Source organism: Sciurus vulgaris, assembly GCF_902686455.1.
Source record: "Sciurus vulgaris genome assembly, chromosome: 7".
Taxonomy (NCBI): domain Eukaryota; kingdom Metazoa; phylum Chordata; class Mammalia; order Rodentia; family Sciuridae; genus Sciurus; species Sciurus vulgaris.
In genome coordinates, this window is record NC_136467.1 from 130,529,386 (window position 1) to 130,542,181 (window position 12,796).

A 12,796-nucleotide genomic window follows, 5' to 3' on the forward strand; every position below is an offset into this window, starting at 1 on the left:
TCATAATAAGTCTTTTCTGCTTATTGGCCTCCAGACTGAGCACAGACTAGGCACCTGAAAAGAATGTTGTCAAGTAGGAGGATTTAGCTGCTGGAATTCAGTCCTGTGTTCTCATCTCATCTTTGACAAGTCCCAGTATATGATGAACATCTTGAGCCCACATGTTCAATAGGTAAAACAATTTTCCTTGAGAGGTTGTTAGGAAAATTAAATTTGAATACATCTGGCTCTGTTAATATAATACCTATGGTATAGAACCCATCTAAATTTTTTAAATAAGTTAATGATGAATATCCTATATTTAAAATAAGGAATTGTTCCTCTACAAATAGCCTGCTAGTTAGAGCTTTAATTTTACCTAGTGCAAAAACTTGAATGAAGAGATTTTTCTTTCTCTTTACTTTTTAAAACATCTTATTCAATTACAAAGTTGCACTGTAGGTATTTCTTCCATTGAAATGCATTCTGAATGTTTTTTCAGTTGTATTTTAAGAAATTCAGATGTGCAGAGTGGCAACTGTCTATAATCCTGGCAATTTACAGGCATCTGAGGGAGGAAGATCCCAATTTTGAAACCAGTCAAGGAAACCTCATGGGACTGCCAGCAACTTAACAAGACCCTGTATCAAAATAAATTAAAAAAAATAAAAAGACTGAAAATGTAGCAAGGTGTTAATATGCACCTGAGTTCAACCCCCCAGTCCAAAAAAAAAAAAAAAAAACCTTGAATTATTCAGTGCACCTTGTATTATAACATTTACTCAATAAAATTTCTCATAGTAGACAAAGGTGCCAAAAATATGCAATGGAGAAAAGATATAGCCTCTTCAACAAATGGTGCTGGGAAAATTGGAAATCCATATGCAACAGAATCAAACTAAACCCATATCTCTCACCCTGCACAAAACTCAACTCAAAATGGATTAAGGACCTTGGAATCAGACCAGAGACCCTGCAGATTATGGAAGAAAAAGTAGGTCCCAATCTTCAACATGTTGGCCTAGGACAAGACTTCCTCAACAGGACTCCCATAGCACAAGAAATAAAAGCAAGAATCAATAACTGGGATAGATTCAAACTAAAAAGCTTTCTCTCAGCAAAGGAAACTATCAGCAATGTGAAGAAAGAGCTTACAGAGTGGGAGAATATCTTTGCCAATCATACTTCAGATAAAGCACTAATCTCCAGAATCTATAAAGAACTCAAAAAACTCTACTCCAAGAATTCAAATAATCCAATCGACAAATGGGCTAAGGAAATGAATAGACACTTCACAGAAGAAGATCTACAAGCAATCAACAAACATATGGAAAAATGTTCAACAGCTCTAGTAATAAGAGAAATGCAAATCAAAACCACCCTAAGATTCCATCTCACCCCAATTAGAATGGCGATTATCAAAAATACAAGCAACAGGTGTTGGCGAGGATGTGGGGAGAAAGGTACACTCATACATTGCTGGTGGGGCTGCAAATTAATGCAGCCACTCTGGAAAGCAGTGTGGAGATTCCTTAGAAAACTTGGAATGGAACCACCATTTGACCCAACTATCCCACTCCTTGGCCTATACCCAAAGGACTTAAAATCAGCATACTACAGAGATACAGCCACATCAATGTTCATAGCTGCTCAATTCACAATAGCCAGATTGTGGAACGAACCTAGATGTCCTTCAATTGATGAGTGGATAAAGAAACTGTGGTATATATATACAATGGAATATTACTCTGACATAAAGAACGATAAAATTATGGCATTTGCAGGCAAATGGATGAAATTGGAGACCATCATGCTAAGTGAGATAAGCCAATCTCAAAAAACTAAAGGACGAATGATCTCTCTGATAAGTGGATGATGACACATAAGGGGGAGGGTGGGGGGAGTTAGTGTTAGGGTTAAGGTTAGGGTTAGGGTTAGAGTTAGGGAGGGGGACAAGAATGGAGGAAGAAAGGACTGTTTAGAGGGAAAAGAAGGGTGGGAGGGGTGGGGGGGAAGGGAAAAAATAATAGAATGAATCAAACAACATTACCATATGTGAATTTATGATTATACAAATGGTATGCCTTTAACCCATGTACAAACAGACAAACAACATGTATCCCATTTGTTTACAATAAAAAAAAAAAGAATGACTCTTTGGCATTCCCATTCTAAAGTGGGTGCAAGCACAGAACACCAGAGCACAGAAGAAAAAAAATCAGTAACTACGCCAGTTACAGAGGTATACTAGTAACCTAAGTACAACTATGTATACCCTCTTAAGGCTGCAGTTACTGTAAATTAGCATTCCTTAATCATTTGTAGTCCACCCACTTCAGTTTTCTATGTGGTACGTTTCTAGATTTGGATTCCATATCCTGAATTGCTGGTTCAGCTTTTCAGCCACAAAATAATGTCTTTCTTCTCTTTTAATAATCTTTTAATAATTCACTTTTTCGTCCTATAATGCTTCTTCTTTCAATTGCAGTTCCATAAAATACTCATTTTCATTTACTGCTAAGAGTTTACGTAGCCTGAATGAATGATACAAAAATAGCTGAAGATCAGCAAATTTGTTTTGGCTGGACAGAATTTGTCTTGAGTTTTGTGTTTTCAGCAACGTAGTTTTATCAAGTTATCCTCAGTTGAGTAGTGAGACCCTTGGGAGCTGACTCTCGGCAGGATGGCTTTGCAACGTGTCATCTTGGCTGTTTCCCAGAACTCCCTTCCCCAAAAGCTTCTGGTTAGGATGGCCACAAGAGACATTCTGCCTGAGAACTGGAGGGTAGAAGTGAAGCAGCAACACAGTTTACAGTTGGATGGTTGGTGCAGGGGCACCGAAGTGCTGTTGCAGTTCATACATGCAGTCATTTATCTGCAGGCTCACCTCACTGGTGTGGGGCAGCACCCAGGCCTGCAGCCAGGCCTGCAGCTGCTATACCTTCCCTGAGAGCTTCCTTCAGTTTCTCTAATGCTGAGCCAGGTGCACATTTAACTCTGTGAGGAAGGGCACCAACTTCTTCTGCAGGACACCCACATCACTGAAGCAGGAGGTGGTGAGAGACTGACATGGGCTCCAGGAAATCCTTGTGGGTCCCAGCTTGTGCTCGTGAGTTCCAGTGTGTCCTCCATCTCCCATACTTTACATCCATCTTCCCTTTCCGACTGCCTCCCTGCAGACTTGAGTCCTACAGTCTGCAGAAGCCTCCAGTCTACTGCTTTCTAGCTCCAGGTTTTTTAAGGTCCTTGGACCTTGGCAACCAGACTGCTGTGTCCTGGAAGCGGGTTCCACCCAGGCTGAAAATCTCCATGATCACAGGTGTGCCAGGCCCTCCTGCCTCCTCCTCCTCTGGGGCCGATTCGGAGACACAGCCATCCTTGTTCTCCTCCTTTCCCTCCTCAGGGTCAGGTGGCTCTTGCTTCACAGGTGGCAGGCACAGGTCTACTGCCTTGCTAGGGCAGCCAGGCTGCAATGTGGGAGAAGTCAGGACAGTTGTATCTGGTGTCCACTCTTCCTGGGCATCTGCTTTCTCTTGCTTCACCTGAGGTAAGGCCACAACCCAACTCAGGCCAGAGCACTGGGCCTCCTGTAATGGGGCTTCTGTGGAAGCTGTAGCTGGGCCGGGCACCTGCACAGGACTGCTGGCACCCTCCCGTAAAAACACAAGGTCGGTGCCAGGAGGGGGCAGTACAAAGCTAGCACCTGCTTCCTGCTTCATCAGAGGCTGGGCATGGCCTGGTCAGGCTCCTTTGGTAGCCAAAGGAGGCTTCAGGGTTGGAGCCAGATGGGGCCGTCGAGCTCGACGAGGGTGAAGTGGGGGTGATCCTGCCCCCTCCTCAGACCCTGACCCAACACTGGGCAGCAGCCGCTTCATGGCAAACTGCAGACATTGGCGCCAATGACACTTCTGGTGCTTCTGGTTGCTGCCCCTGAATTTGGGCTTGTCACAGCAGAAGTCACAGCGGCCACAGTCCATCCACCGTAGGCAGGCTGCACAGGCCCCGCACTTGCGGTTCTGCCGGTGGTTCATGTAGGGCTGCAGCTGTGTGGGCTCTGGGGGTTCTGGAGGCTGCGGTGTGGGAAGAATAGGCACTGGCTGAGCTCGGGAGTGCCGTAGGGCAGCCATCTTGGAGTCACAGCCTCCCCTGTGGCGTCCATGCTTACCCTGAAGGCAGCGCCACTGCACACACCTCCACTGGCGCCTGAGACCAGGGCAGGGAGGGCGAAGGCAGACTCGGCAATGGCCACAGTCCTCTTGGGTCTGACAGCCCCGGCACACTCCGCACCCTCGGCTCCTCTGCACAATCTGGAGGCAGCGTCTCCTCTCACACTTGCAGAACAGCCCTGAGGCCACATCATGGGGCAGCTGCAGGAGGCAGGTGGAACAGGCCCCACAGTCTTCAGTTACCCTACAGGCTGCACTCTCCACAGCCCACACGCTTAAACATCCTCTGCTCTCAATTGAAGGCAATTCTCTGTGCTCGGCAGTCTTTGCACAATGTCTTGAGCCTTGCCTTCCAGTACCATCCCCTGAGAAGCTGATTCCACAGTTCTCACAGCACCCAGGTGCAGGGAATGAAGCTGGGGCTGTATCAGTATCAGCCTTGGTCTCATCCTCTCGGGTCTCTTTCCTCTCTTTCTTCTCCTTCCTCTCTTTCCTCTCCTTCCTGACCTCAGTCCTCTGGGGTGCAACCTGACGTTTCCGAGTTTTGGCTGATCTTGAAGGCTTTTTCCACTTCTTGCTGGGGACAGCCACAGCCTGGACCTTGGGGGTTGGATAGCACAAGATGCCTTGTTTGAAGTCAAAGAGGGAGAGATCACACGCAGGGCCCAGGTATCGGGTCAACTCAACTTTGCTTCGGATCCTGTCTCCTGTGGGGCTGAGGATGGGCCAGGATGAGTTGGCACCAAGATGAAGCCAATGCAGCTCCACCCATACAATTCTCCTACAGGGCTAGTGGGATTCAGGAGGCAGCCTGGACTTGGCCTCTGGTAATAGGTGTCTGAACGTCCACAGGTGACCCCTGATTTGTGATAGACCTCATGTCGCTTCCAGCCAGGGCCCAGGGCTGGGCAGTCCAGCCAGTCCTCAGCCATGGAGGCCTCCAAATGTAGCAGCAGCCAGCTTGGCTACAGGCATGTAGCTTCTGATGCCCTAGGCCCGCGGACCCATGGTGAGGGTCATGTCTGCGCACTCCGCCTGGTCCTACTCCTCTACCTCCTCCGAAGCAGCCTTCTCTCCGTACTTGATGTTTGATAAATAACATCAAGACTAGGTGTTATCTGCAATGGCATTTAGTGTGAAAAAGAAGTGAATGCTCTTAGGAATACCTAAAATATACTCCAAATATGTCTTTATCCAAATGTCTATAAATATTGTGTTCCCAGCTATAGATCTTGTTCTCTTACTGGAACAATGACAATAACCTTGTGTCTATCTGCTTTTCTTTTGACCACTCTCCAACTTGAATAAATTTGAGTAGCTTGAGTAGATATTATTTTCTAACTTGGGTAAATGTTTTGAAGTATGAATTATGTTATATCACTTTCCAGTGACAACTCTGCAAAATAAAATCCAAGTTCCTTATGATAGTCATGTGGTTTCAAGCTTCAAAGATGGTCCTAAATGATACTTGCTTCCTGATTTTCCATCCTTCTGTGCATCCTTCCATGCCATACCATGGTTTGTTTGTTTAACCAAGAGCACACATCAGAGATGGTGGTACATTGCTTCAGAAATATGTTTCACTATAAAGAAAGTGACCTACCATGTTACAAGAACTGTGCAGAGACTCACATGTAAGGAATTAAAATGCCTGACCAGAAGCCAGTGAGGATATGGGGTGGCTGGCACACTTACCCATGAGTTTGATGTACATCCATGAGTCGATCCTTGAAATGACTACAACCTCAGATAGCCCTTTCAGCCAGAAATGCCACCCTAGACACTCCCAATTCCTGATTCAGAAAAAGTACAAGAGATGGTTTGTTTTAAAATATTATGTTAAGGGACAATTTGATATACAGTTTTTCCTCCCACTTCCTGAGTGGTAAACTGCTTGCAACCTAGAGTAATTTTTCTGCTGGCTATCCCTTTTATTTTACCTGCTACTCTATTTTCTCCACAGGGCTAATCAAATACCCTCCATCTTTTATTTTTCATGGTACGCTATTTTTTTCAGAGTACTAATTACATATCTGTAATTTCCCCACACTCATATAAAATATAAAAATCCCATGAAAATATAGCATCCAAAAGAACAGGGAGCAGATAATCAATTCTTCATTGTATCTCCTATATTTATTCAGGGCACAGCAAAAAAAAAACCTCAATAAAAATGTGTTGGACTCTAACCAATTGAATCAGTTTTTGCAAAATCCAAACAAACAGAACTCCAGGTATTAACTAAAATGATAGAGGTGAGATATTTTTAGTGAAAGCATTGAGTAGAAATAGTATCTTTGCTAGCAGAGATAAAATATTTAATGATAACTGGAAGCAAGTGTGCAGTATACTAACTAGATTCTTTTCTCTCAGAGTTTGTTTTGCTTTCTAGCCAATTAGTTTCAAACAAATGATGTTAACATGACTCAAAATGTAGCAATTCTTGAATTCTTGTATAAAAGAGAACATGTCAAGCTTCACTTTCCTAATTCTCTCTAAGGATATCAGTTTGCTTGAAGGAGACTCCAGCCCTGACACAGTCATCTAATGCATTTTTTTATTGTTCCACAGTAAATCTAAGATAAGGTTGGAGCTATAGAGAGAACTTTATATATTTATTTATTTCAGTGTCATCACTATTCCTATTACAGTGTGGTTTCTAAGGGTCACAACGATGCAGCCAGTATATCAGATAGCAAGCATCTCCAGTTTTCCTGTCAAGGGTGATTCTTTTTTTTTTTTTTTTTTCAGTACTGGGGATTGAACTCAGGGCCTTGTGCTTGCAAGGCAAGCACTCTATCAGCTGAGCTATCTCCCCAGCCCCCAAGGGTGATTCTTTATCCCATGTGATATGATTGGCAGATTGTCAGTGATGAGCAGTCAAGTGCTTCCTCCTTTCTCCTATTGCAGAAGTGTTTAAATGGCATGGATGAGTAATCTTCCACCTGGTAAAAAATTTGCTTGTGTGAGTGCTGCATGAGAACAGAGACATGTATGCCTGGAATCTGAAACCAAAGCAAAGCAAGTAAGTAAATATAAAATCTCTCATTTAGTGGATTGCTGAAATTTCTGTTTCAAGGCATCATTTATATAGTTGCAGACATGCTCCTTGTACTATCTTGGGTACCAGTTCTATGAAGAGTGTCTGTGAGCACAATTTCTCTGATATTTTTAACTACTCCAAGGCCAAACATTGGCCCCTGAGGGAATACTCATCTTGGCCAACAGTGTGTGATGAGTGCAAGTATTTCTCACCCTGATTTGGCATCAGACCTTGAGAGTTCCTCAGTTGAAGTGAGCTTATATGGGATAACAGGCACAATTATCAGTAAATGCTCTATCTGACAAAAACCTAAGCCTCAGTGACCTAATACATAATTACCTCTCATTTTCCAGAAGTCCAATATGGGTCTGGCTGCCTTCCTCCATAAGAAATGTGGGTTCCCCAGATGGATTCTCAGCCAAGATTTTCAAGACCTTTAAAGATGATAATACCAATACTCCGCATATTTTATTCAATGGAATAAGAACTAATCCTTTCAAACACATTCTATAAAGCTTGTATCACCATGATCCCAAAACCACACAAAGACAAATCAAGGAAAGAAAACTTCAGACCAATATCCCTGAAGAACATACATGCAAAAATTCTTAACAAAAATCTGGGAAATTGCATACAAAACATATTAAAATTATAGTGCACCATGATCAAAGTGGATTCATCCACTAGACAAACGGTTGGTTCAACATGCAGAAATCAAAAAATGAAATTCATCACATCAATGGACTTAAAGGTAAGAATCATATGTTCATTTCAATAGCTTCAGATAAAGAATTTCATAAAATCCAATACCCGTTTATGTTCACAATACTAGAAAAAATTGGGAAAGTAGAAACATATCTCAACATTGTAAAAGCTGTCTATGCTAAGCCCATGGCCAAAATAATTCTAAATGGAGAAAAACTGGAAATATTCCTTCTAAAAACTGGAACAAGACAGAAATGCCCTCTTTCATCACTCCAATTCAATATTGTTCTTGAAACCCTATCCAGAGAAATTCTTAGCAGGAAGAGTAAAGATGGAGTTATCAAAATACCAGACTTTTAACTGTTATACAGAGCAATAGTAACAGAAAAGACATGGTATCATCACACAAATAGGCAGGTATACCAATAATACAAAATAGAAGACACAAAGACAAACCCACATAAATATAGTTATCTCATACTACACAAAGGAGCAAAAAACATACAATGGAAAAATATAGCCCCTTTAACAAAAGGTGCTGGGAAAACTAGAAATCCATATGCAGCAAAATAATACTAAATCCCTATATGTCACCCTGCATAGAACTCAATTCAAAATGGATCAAGGACCTAGGAAGTAGATCAGAGACCCTGCACCTAATAGAAGAAAAAGTAGGTCCAAATCTTAATCATATCTGTTTATGACCAACCAAAGAACTCCTTACCATGAAGGAGGAAGCAGGAGGGATCACAATGCAGACATACAGAGCAATAATAACAAAAACAGCATGGTACTGGCACCAAAATAGTCAGGCAGACCAATGGTACAGGATAGAAGACACAGAGACATACCCACATATGTACAGTTATCTCATACTAGACAAAGGTGCAAAAACTTACATTGGAGAAAAGATAGTGTCTGTAACAAATGGTGCTGGCAAAATTGAAAATCCACGTACAGAGAAATAAAATTAAACCCTTATCTCTCATTCTGTACAAAACTCAACTCAGAATGAATCAAGGTCCTAGTAACAGACAGATTGTAATTATGCCCAATGAGGAAAAGGGGTGTTTTTAAGAGGTGATTCAGAGAAAATGAGATTATGGAGAGAAATCAGGAAGAAAATCAGGACAAAAGAGATCAGGCAGGAGAAGTGTAGGTAAAAGAAGATCAGGGAGAAGTTTAGGGAAAAGAAGATCAGGGAGGAGAAGTTTAGAGTAAAGAAGATCAGGGAGGACAGAAGTTCAGGGAAAAGACTGGGGAAAAGATCAGAGAGGAGAAGGTTAGGGAAAAGATCGGGGGAAAATCATGGAGAGCTGGGCATGGTGGCACACATCTGTAATCTCAGTGGCTTGGTAGACTGAGGCAGGAGGATCGAGAGTCCAAAGCCAGCCTCAGCAACTTAGCTAGGCCCTAAGAAACTCAGTGAAATCCAGTGTCTAAATAAAATACAAAAAGTGATAGGGGATGAGGAGTCATGGTTAATTGTCCCTATGTTTATTCTCCAATAAAAATATAAATAAATAAATAAAGTATCAGGGAGGTCAGGGAAAAGGTTGGGAAAAACAAAAAAAAAATGTAAGTTTCAAAGTGACACAGTGTGTGTGGAGCACTACAGGGATACTCTGTGCTGGGAACTCTGGGGACAAGGGTGAGCCAGGTAGGATTCCTGCATGCAGCACAGAATTGGCACAGAAGACACACTGTACCTTGCTCTGTCTGCCTGCAAGTGAGAGCAAGTGGGTTGGTGAGCAAACCCACAAGCATTTCCTACATGACCCTTCAGAGACTCAGAAAGACTCTCACAGGCAGCAGGATGGCAAATGGGACAATCAAGCAAAGGTCACACATTAGCTTCTGGGCTCTTGGATTGGGATCGGTATTCTGAAAGAATGAATCTAATTGAGTGCTATGTATTTTAATATGTGTGTGCAAATAACACACACACACACACTCATGCGCACATGTGTTTCCATCTGCAGGACCAAGGCGGTTGGGCAGAGGAGGGCCAGTTTGTGTTTTGAACCTGGAGGCTGGCAGATGGTTCCTGCTCTGAGCCCCCCACAGACAGTACAGGGCTTCTTTGACAGGTCCATATCCACAAGGGTGAAGAAGAGAGCAGAGAACAGAGCCTGGAAACTGGAAAGGAGCTGGAGGGTTGGATACATAAGGAAGGGCTGGGGTGGCAGAGGCTCTGCCAGTTGGGAAGCCCAGGAGAGCCTGCTGTGGCTGGGCAGAACAACTCAGTGGCAGTCGGAGCCAGGCTGTGGGAGCTGGGAACAGGTGGAGATAAAACAGGCAGGCTGTGCCAGAGTCTCTCCTCGGCGTGGTCAGATGCCTGGAGGCCCTACATAGGCAGGCCAGCAGACGCCCTTCCCTGCCCAGCAGAAGGCCAGGGCATGGCCTGCAAGAGAGTGAAGCAGGAGGCTGCAGCACCACGCTGACCACAGAGAACAGCAGCACACGCTTGTTCGGCTCCTTGCTTGCTTGGCCCTTGGGACAGGTGCTGTCAGGCCTTATGAGTCCAGCCAAGAAGAGGAACAATCCAACCAGACAAATACACAGGCCTAAAGATACTGATATGAAAATTCCCAACTTGCAGGAACAGTGAGCCTCCTCACAGAAAGCCCTGCAAGCAAGGAACCCCCCCCACCTGCCTGGAGTTTCCACTGGCCTTGCCATGCTTCCTGCTCACTCATGAGGTAAAGTCAACTGTCATCAGACACATGAGCACAGGCTGCAGCATGACATGAAGAGAGGGTAATAAACACAGCAAAACATGTATCCAGATAAATCAGAGATCACACAAGAAACAAACTCTATGGAAGCCATCACTAATGTCTTTAAATAAACAAGAGATGATGTTACATCCAAGAAACAAGAATAGAAGACCACTAAATCACTCAGAGAACAAAACAAATTTAGCATATGATGGCAGAAATGAGAAGTTCAGAGCATTGGACAACAAAGTAGAATAAACCTCTTAGAAGGCAGAGCAAAACCTCAAAGAAATAGATTTATTTTTCTATAAAAAATAATAGAATTAGAGACAAGAACTTATAAAAAGAAGGGAAAGATAATATTACAGTAATTAGTTGAGAAGGACCAATATCCTAATTCTAGCAATTCTAGAAGGAGGTGAGAGGAAACATAGAAGAAGAAATAGTCACTAACTTCAGAAAATTTTTAGGACATGAGTTTTCAGATTGAAGAAGTCAAGTGCCCAGGAAAGGGATGGTTGTAGATCCACATCAGTACACTGCACTGTAAGTCCAGAACGTGATAGAAAAGGAGCAAGGTCGCATACAGAGGACCAGAGGACCAGAGCCTTCTCCACAGCAACCCAGGAAACTGGAGGACTTCACATTCTGGATGCAAGTGTTTCCTGTTAGACTTTCGTATCTCCAAAATAGCAAACAAAAATGAGGTAAAATCAGGATTATTTTCAGATGCAACAGATTCTTCAAAAAATTTACCTCAAATATATACCTTATCAGAAAGCTACTGTAGGGAGCCCTCCAAAAAAGGAAGAGGTGATTTGGGAAAAAGGGAAAATGCAGCCCAGGAAATAAGAGAGGCAAAGAAATCCTCAGACCACAATGATGGGTGAGGCCAGGACACTGTCCAACCCCCAAAAGGTTCTGGAGAAATGCCAGGAATTGACCTGCAATTCAGAGCATTAGAAAAGTAGAGAAGGGCCAGGCTGTAATTAGTTGTAAGTACATAGAAAGTGAAGGGATATGAGGACAGCTGTGAACTCCGGGAGCCCTGGGCAGCCAGCGAAGGGAAAGCAGTCGTGGCACAGTGCACAGTGCCCATGCTCAACACCCATGTAAGTCCAGCTGGTAGAAGGAGCTTCAGAGAGTCGGCACCACCATGTCAGGAGGACAAGCACAGCAAGAGCAAGCTGGTTCACATCTTCATGAAGGCGTTCAGCAAGTCAGGGCTAAGGTAAGACTCCAAGAAGGAGCAACCTAGACACTTTTATTTAGACACATGGAGATAAATACCTAAAGAATAAGAAGTTGAAAATGATCATGTCTGAGGAGGGTAAATGGGAGCAAGGGAGGCAGGGAGTCCTGTGCTTGGCACAAGTGCTGGAGGAGAGTGAATTCACACTTGGACTATACACACACTAAATATTTTATAAGAATTGGAAGTATAGAATTAATTGGAGTTTATCAAGAAAGTGAGAGAGGGATGCCACTCAAGACAGCAAGAAAGACCAATGTGGTGTGGAAAGGGGTTTTTATGGGAGTGAGAGTGTGTGTGTGTGTGTGTGTAGGTGAGAAAAGGCTGTGAGGGATGGGACTATGGGGCTGGACAGAGGCCCTCCAGAGGATCTTGGATTCTATTCTCAGGAATCTGGACCCCATCCACTAAGACTGGGAAAGTGACTGCACATGGAACCACAGTGCCATCTTAGTTACCAGGGCCATCCTGCTGGTAGTATGGGGCAGGCACTGAAGACAAGAGGCAAGGTAGGTGGGAGGCTGAGGGGTTTAGTTCTGGGCAGAGAAGACAGTTGGAATAGATATTGGGAGGAGTATACACTGAATTTGATGCCCATCTTGACTGAGAGTTTGGCTGGGTATGAAAATCACAACTGGAAATTGGGTAGAGAAAAAGCAAGAGAAAAGTGGGCCTAACACAGTCAGATGATCAGCTATATGAGGGCAGGGCTGCACCCCTCTTGTTCCAACTGCGTCTCCTGCAGCTGCACTGGGGCCTTGCACAGAGAAGGAGCCAGGGAATGCAGAAGGGCTTCACCTCCTCCCTGTTCTCCACTCTCCAGGTGCCAGAAGGGAGACATCCTGGTGCCCTTGTGAGCGAACTTGTGAGGACAGCAGAGCATGAGATGGAAAGGACTTGGGTGCTGCCCATCAGGCCCGCCACAGTGCAC

The 12,796-nt window shown here is 43.8% G+C and overlaps 1 pseudogene across 1 annotated transcript; it reads right to left on the reverse strand.

Moving 5' to 3' along the window:
- Positions 1-2,130: 2,130 nt before the first annotated feature.
- Positions 2,131-5,214, reverse strand: LOC306666371 (methyl-CpG-binding domain protein 1-like; annotated as a pseudogene). The gene is made up of 3 exons (XR_013766722.1): positions 4,968-5,214; positions 3,232-4,860; positions 2,131-2,513 (listed from the first exon to the last, which is right to left on the reverse strand). The product of XR_013766722.1 is annotated as a methyl-CpG-binding domain protein 1-like (transcript).
- Positions 5,215-12,796: the final 7,582 nt, after the last annotated feature.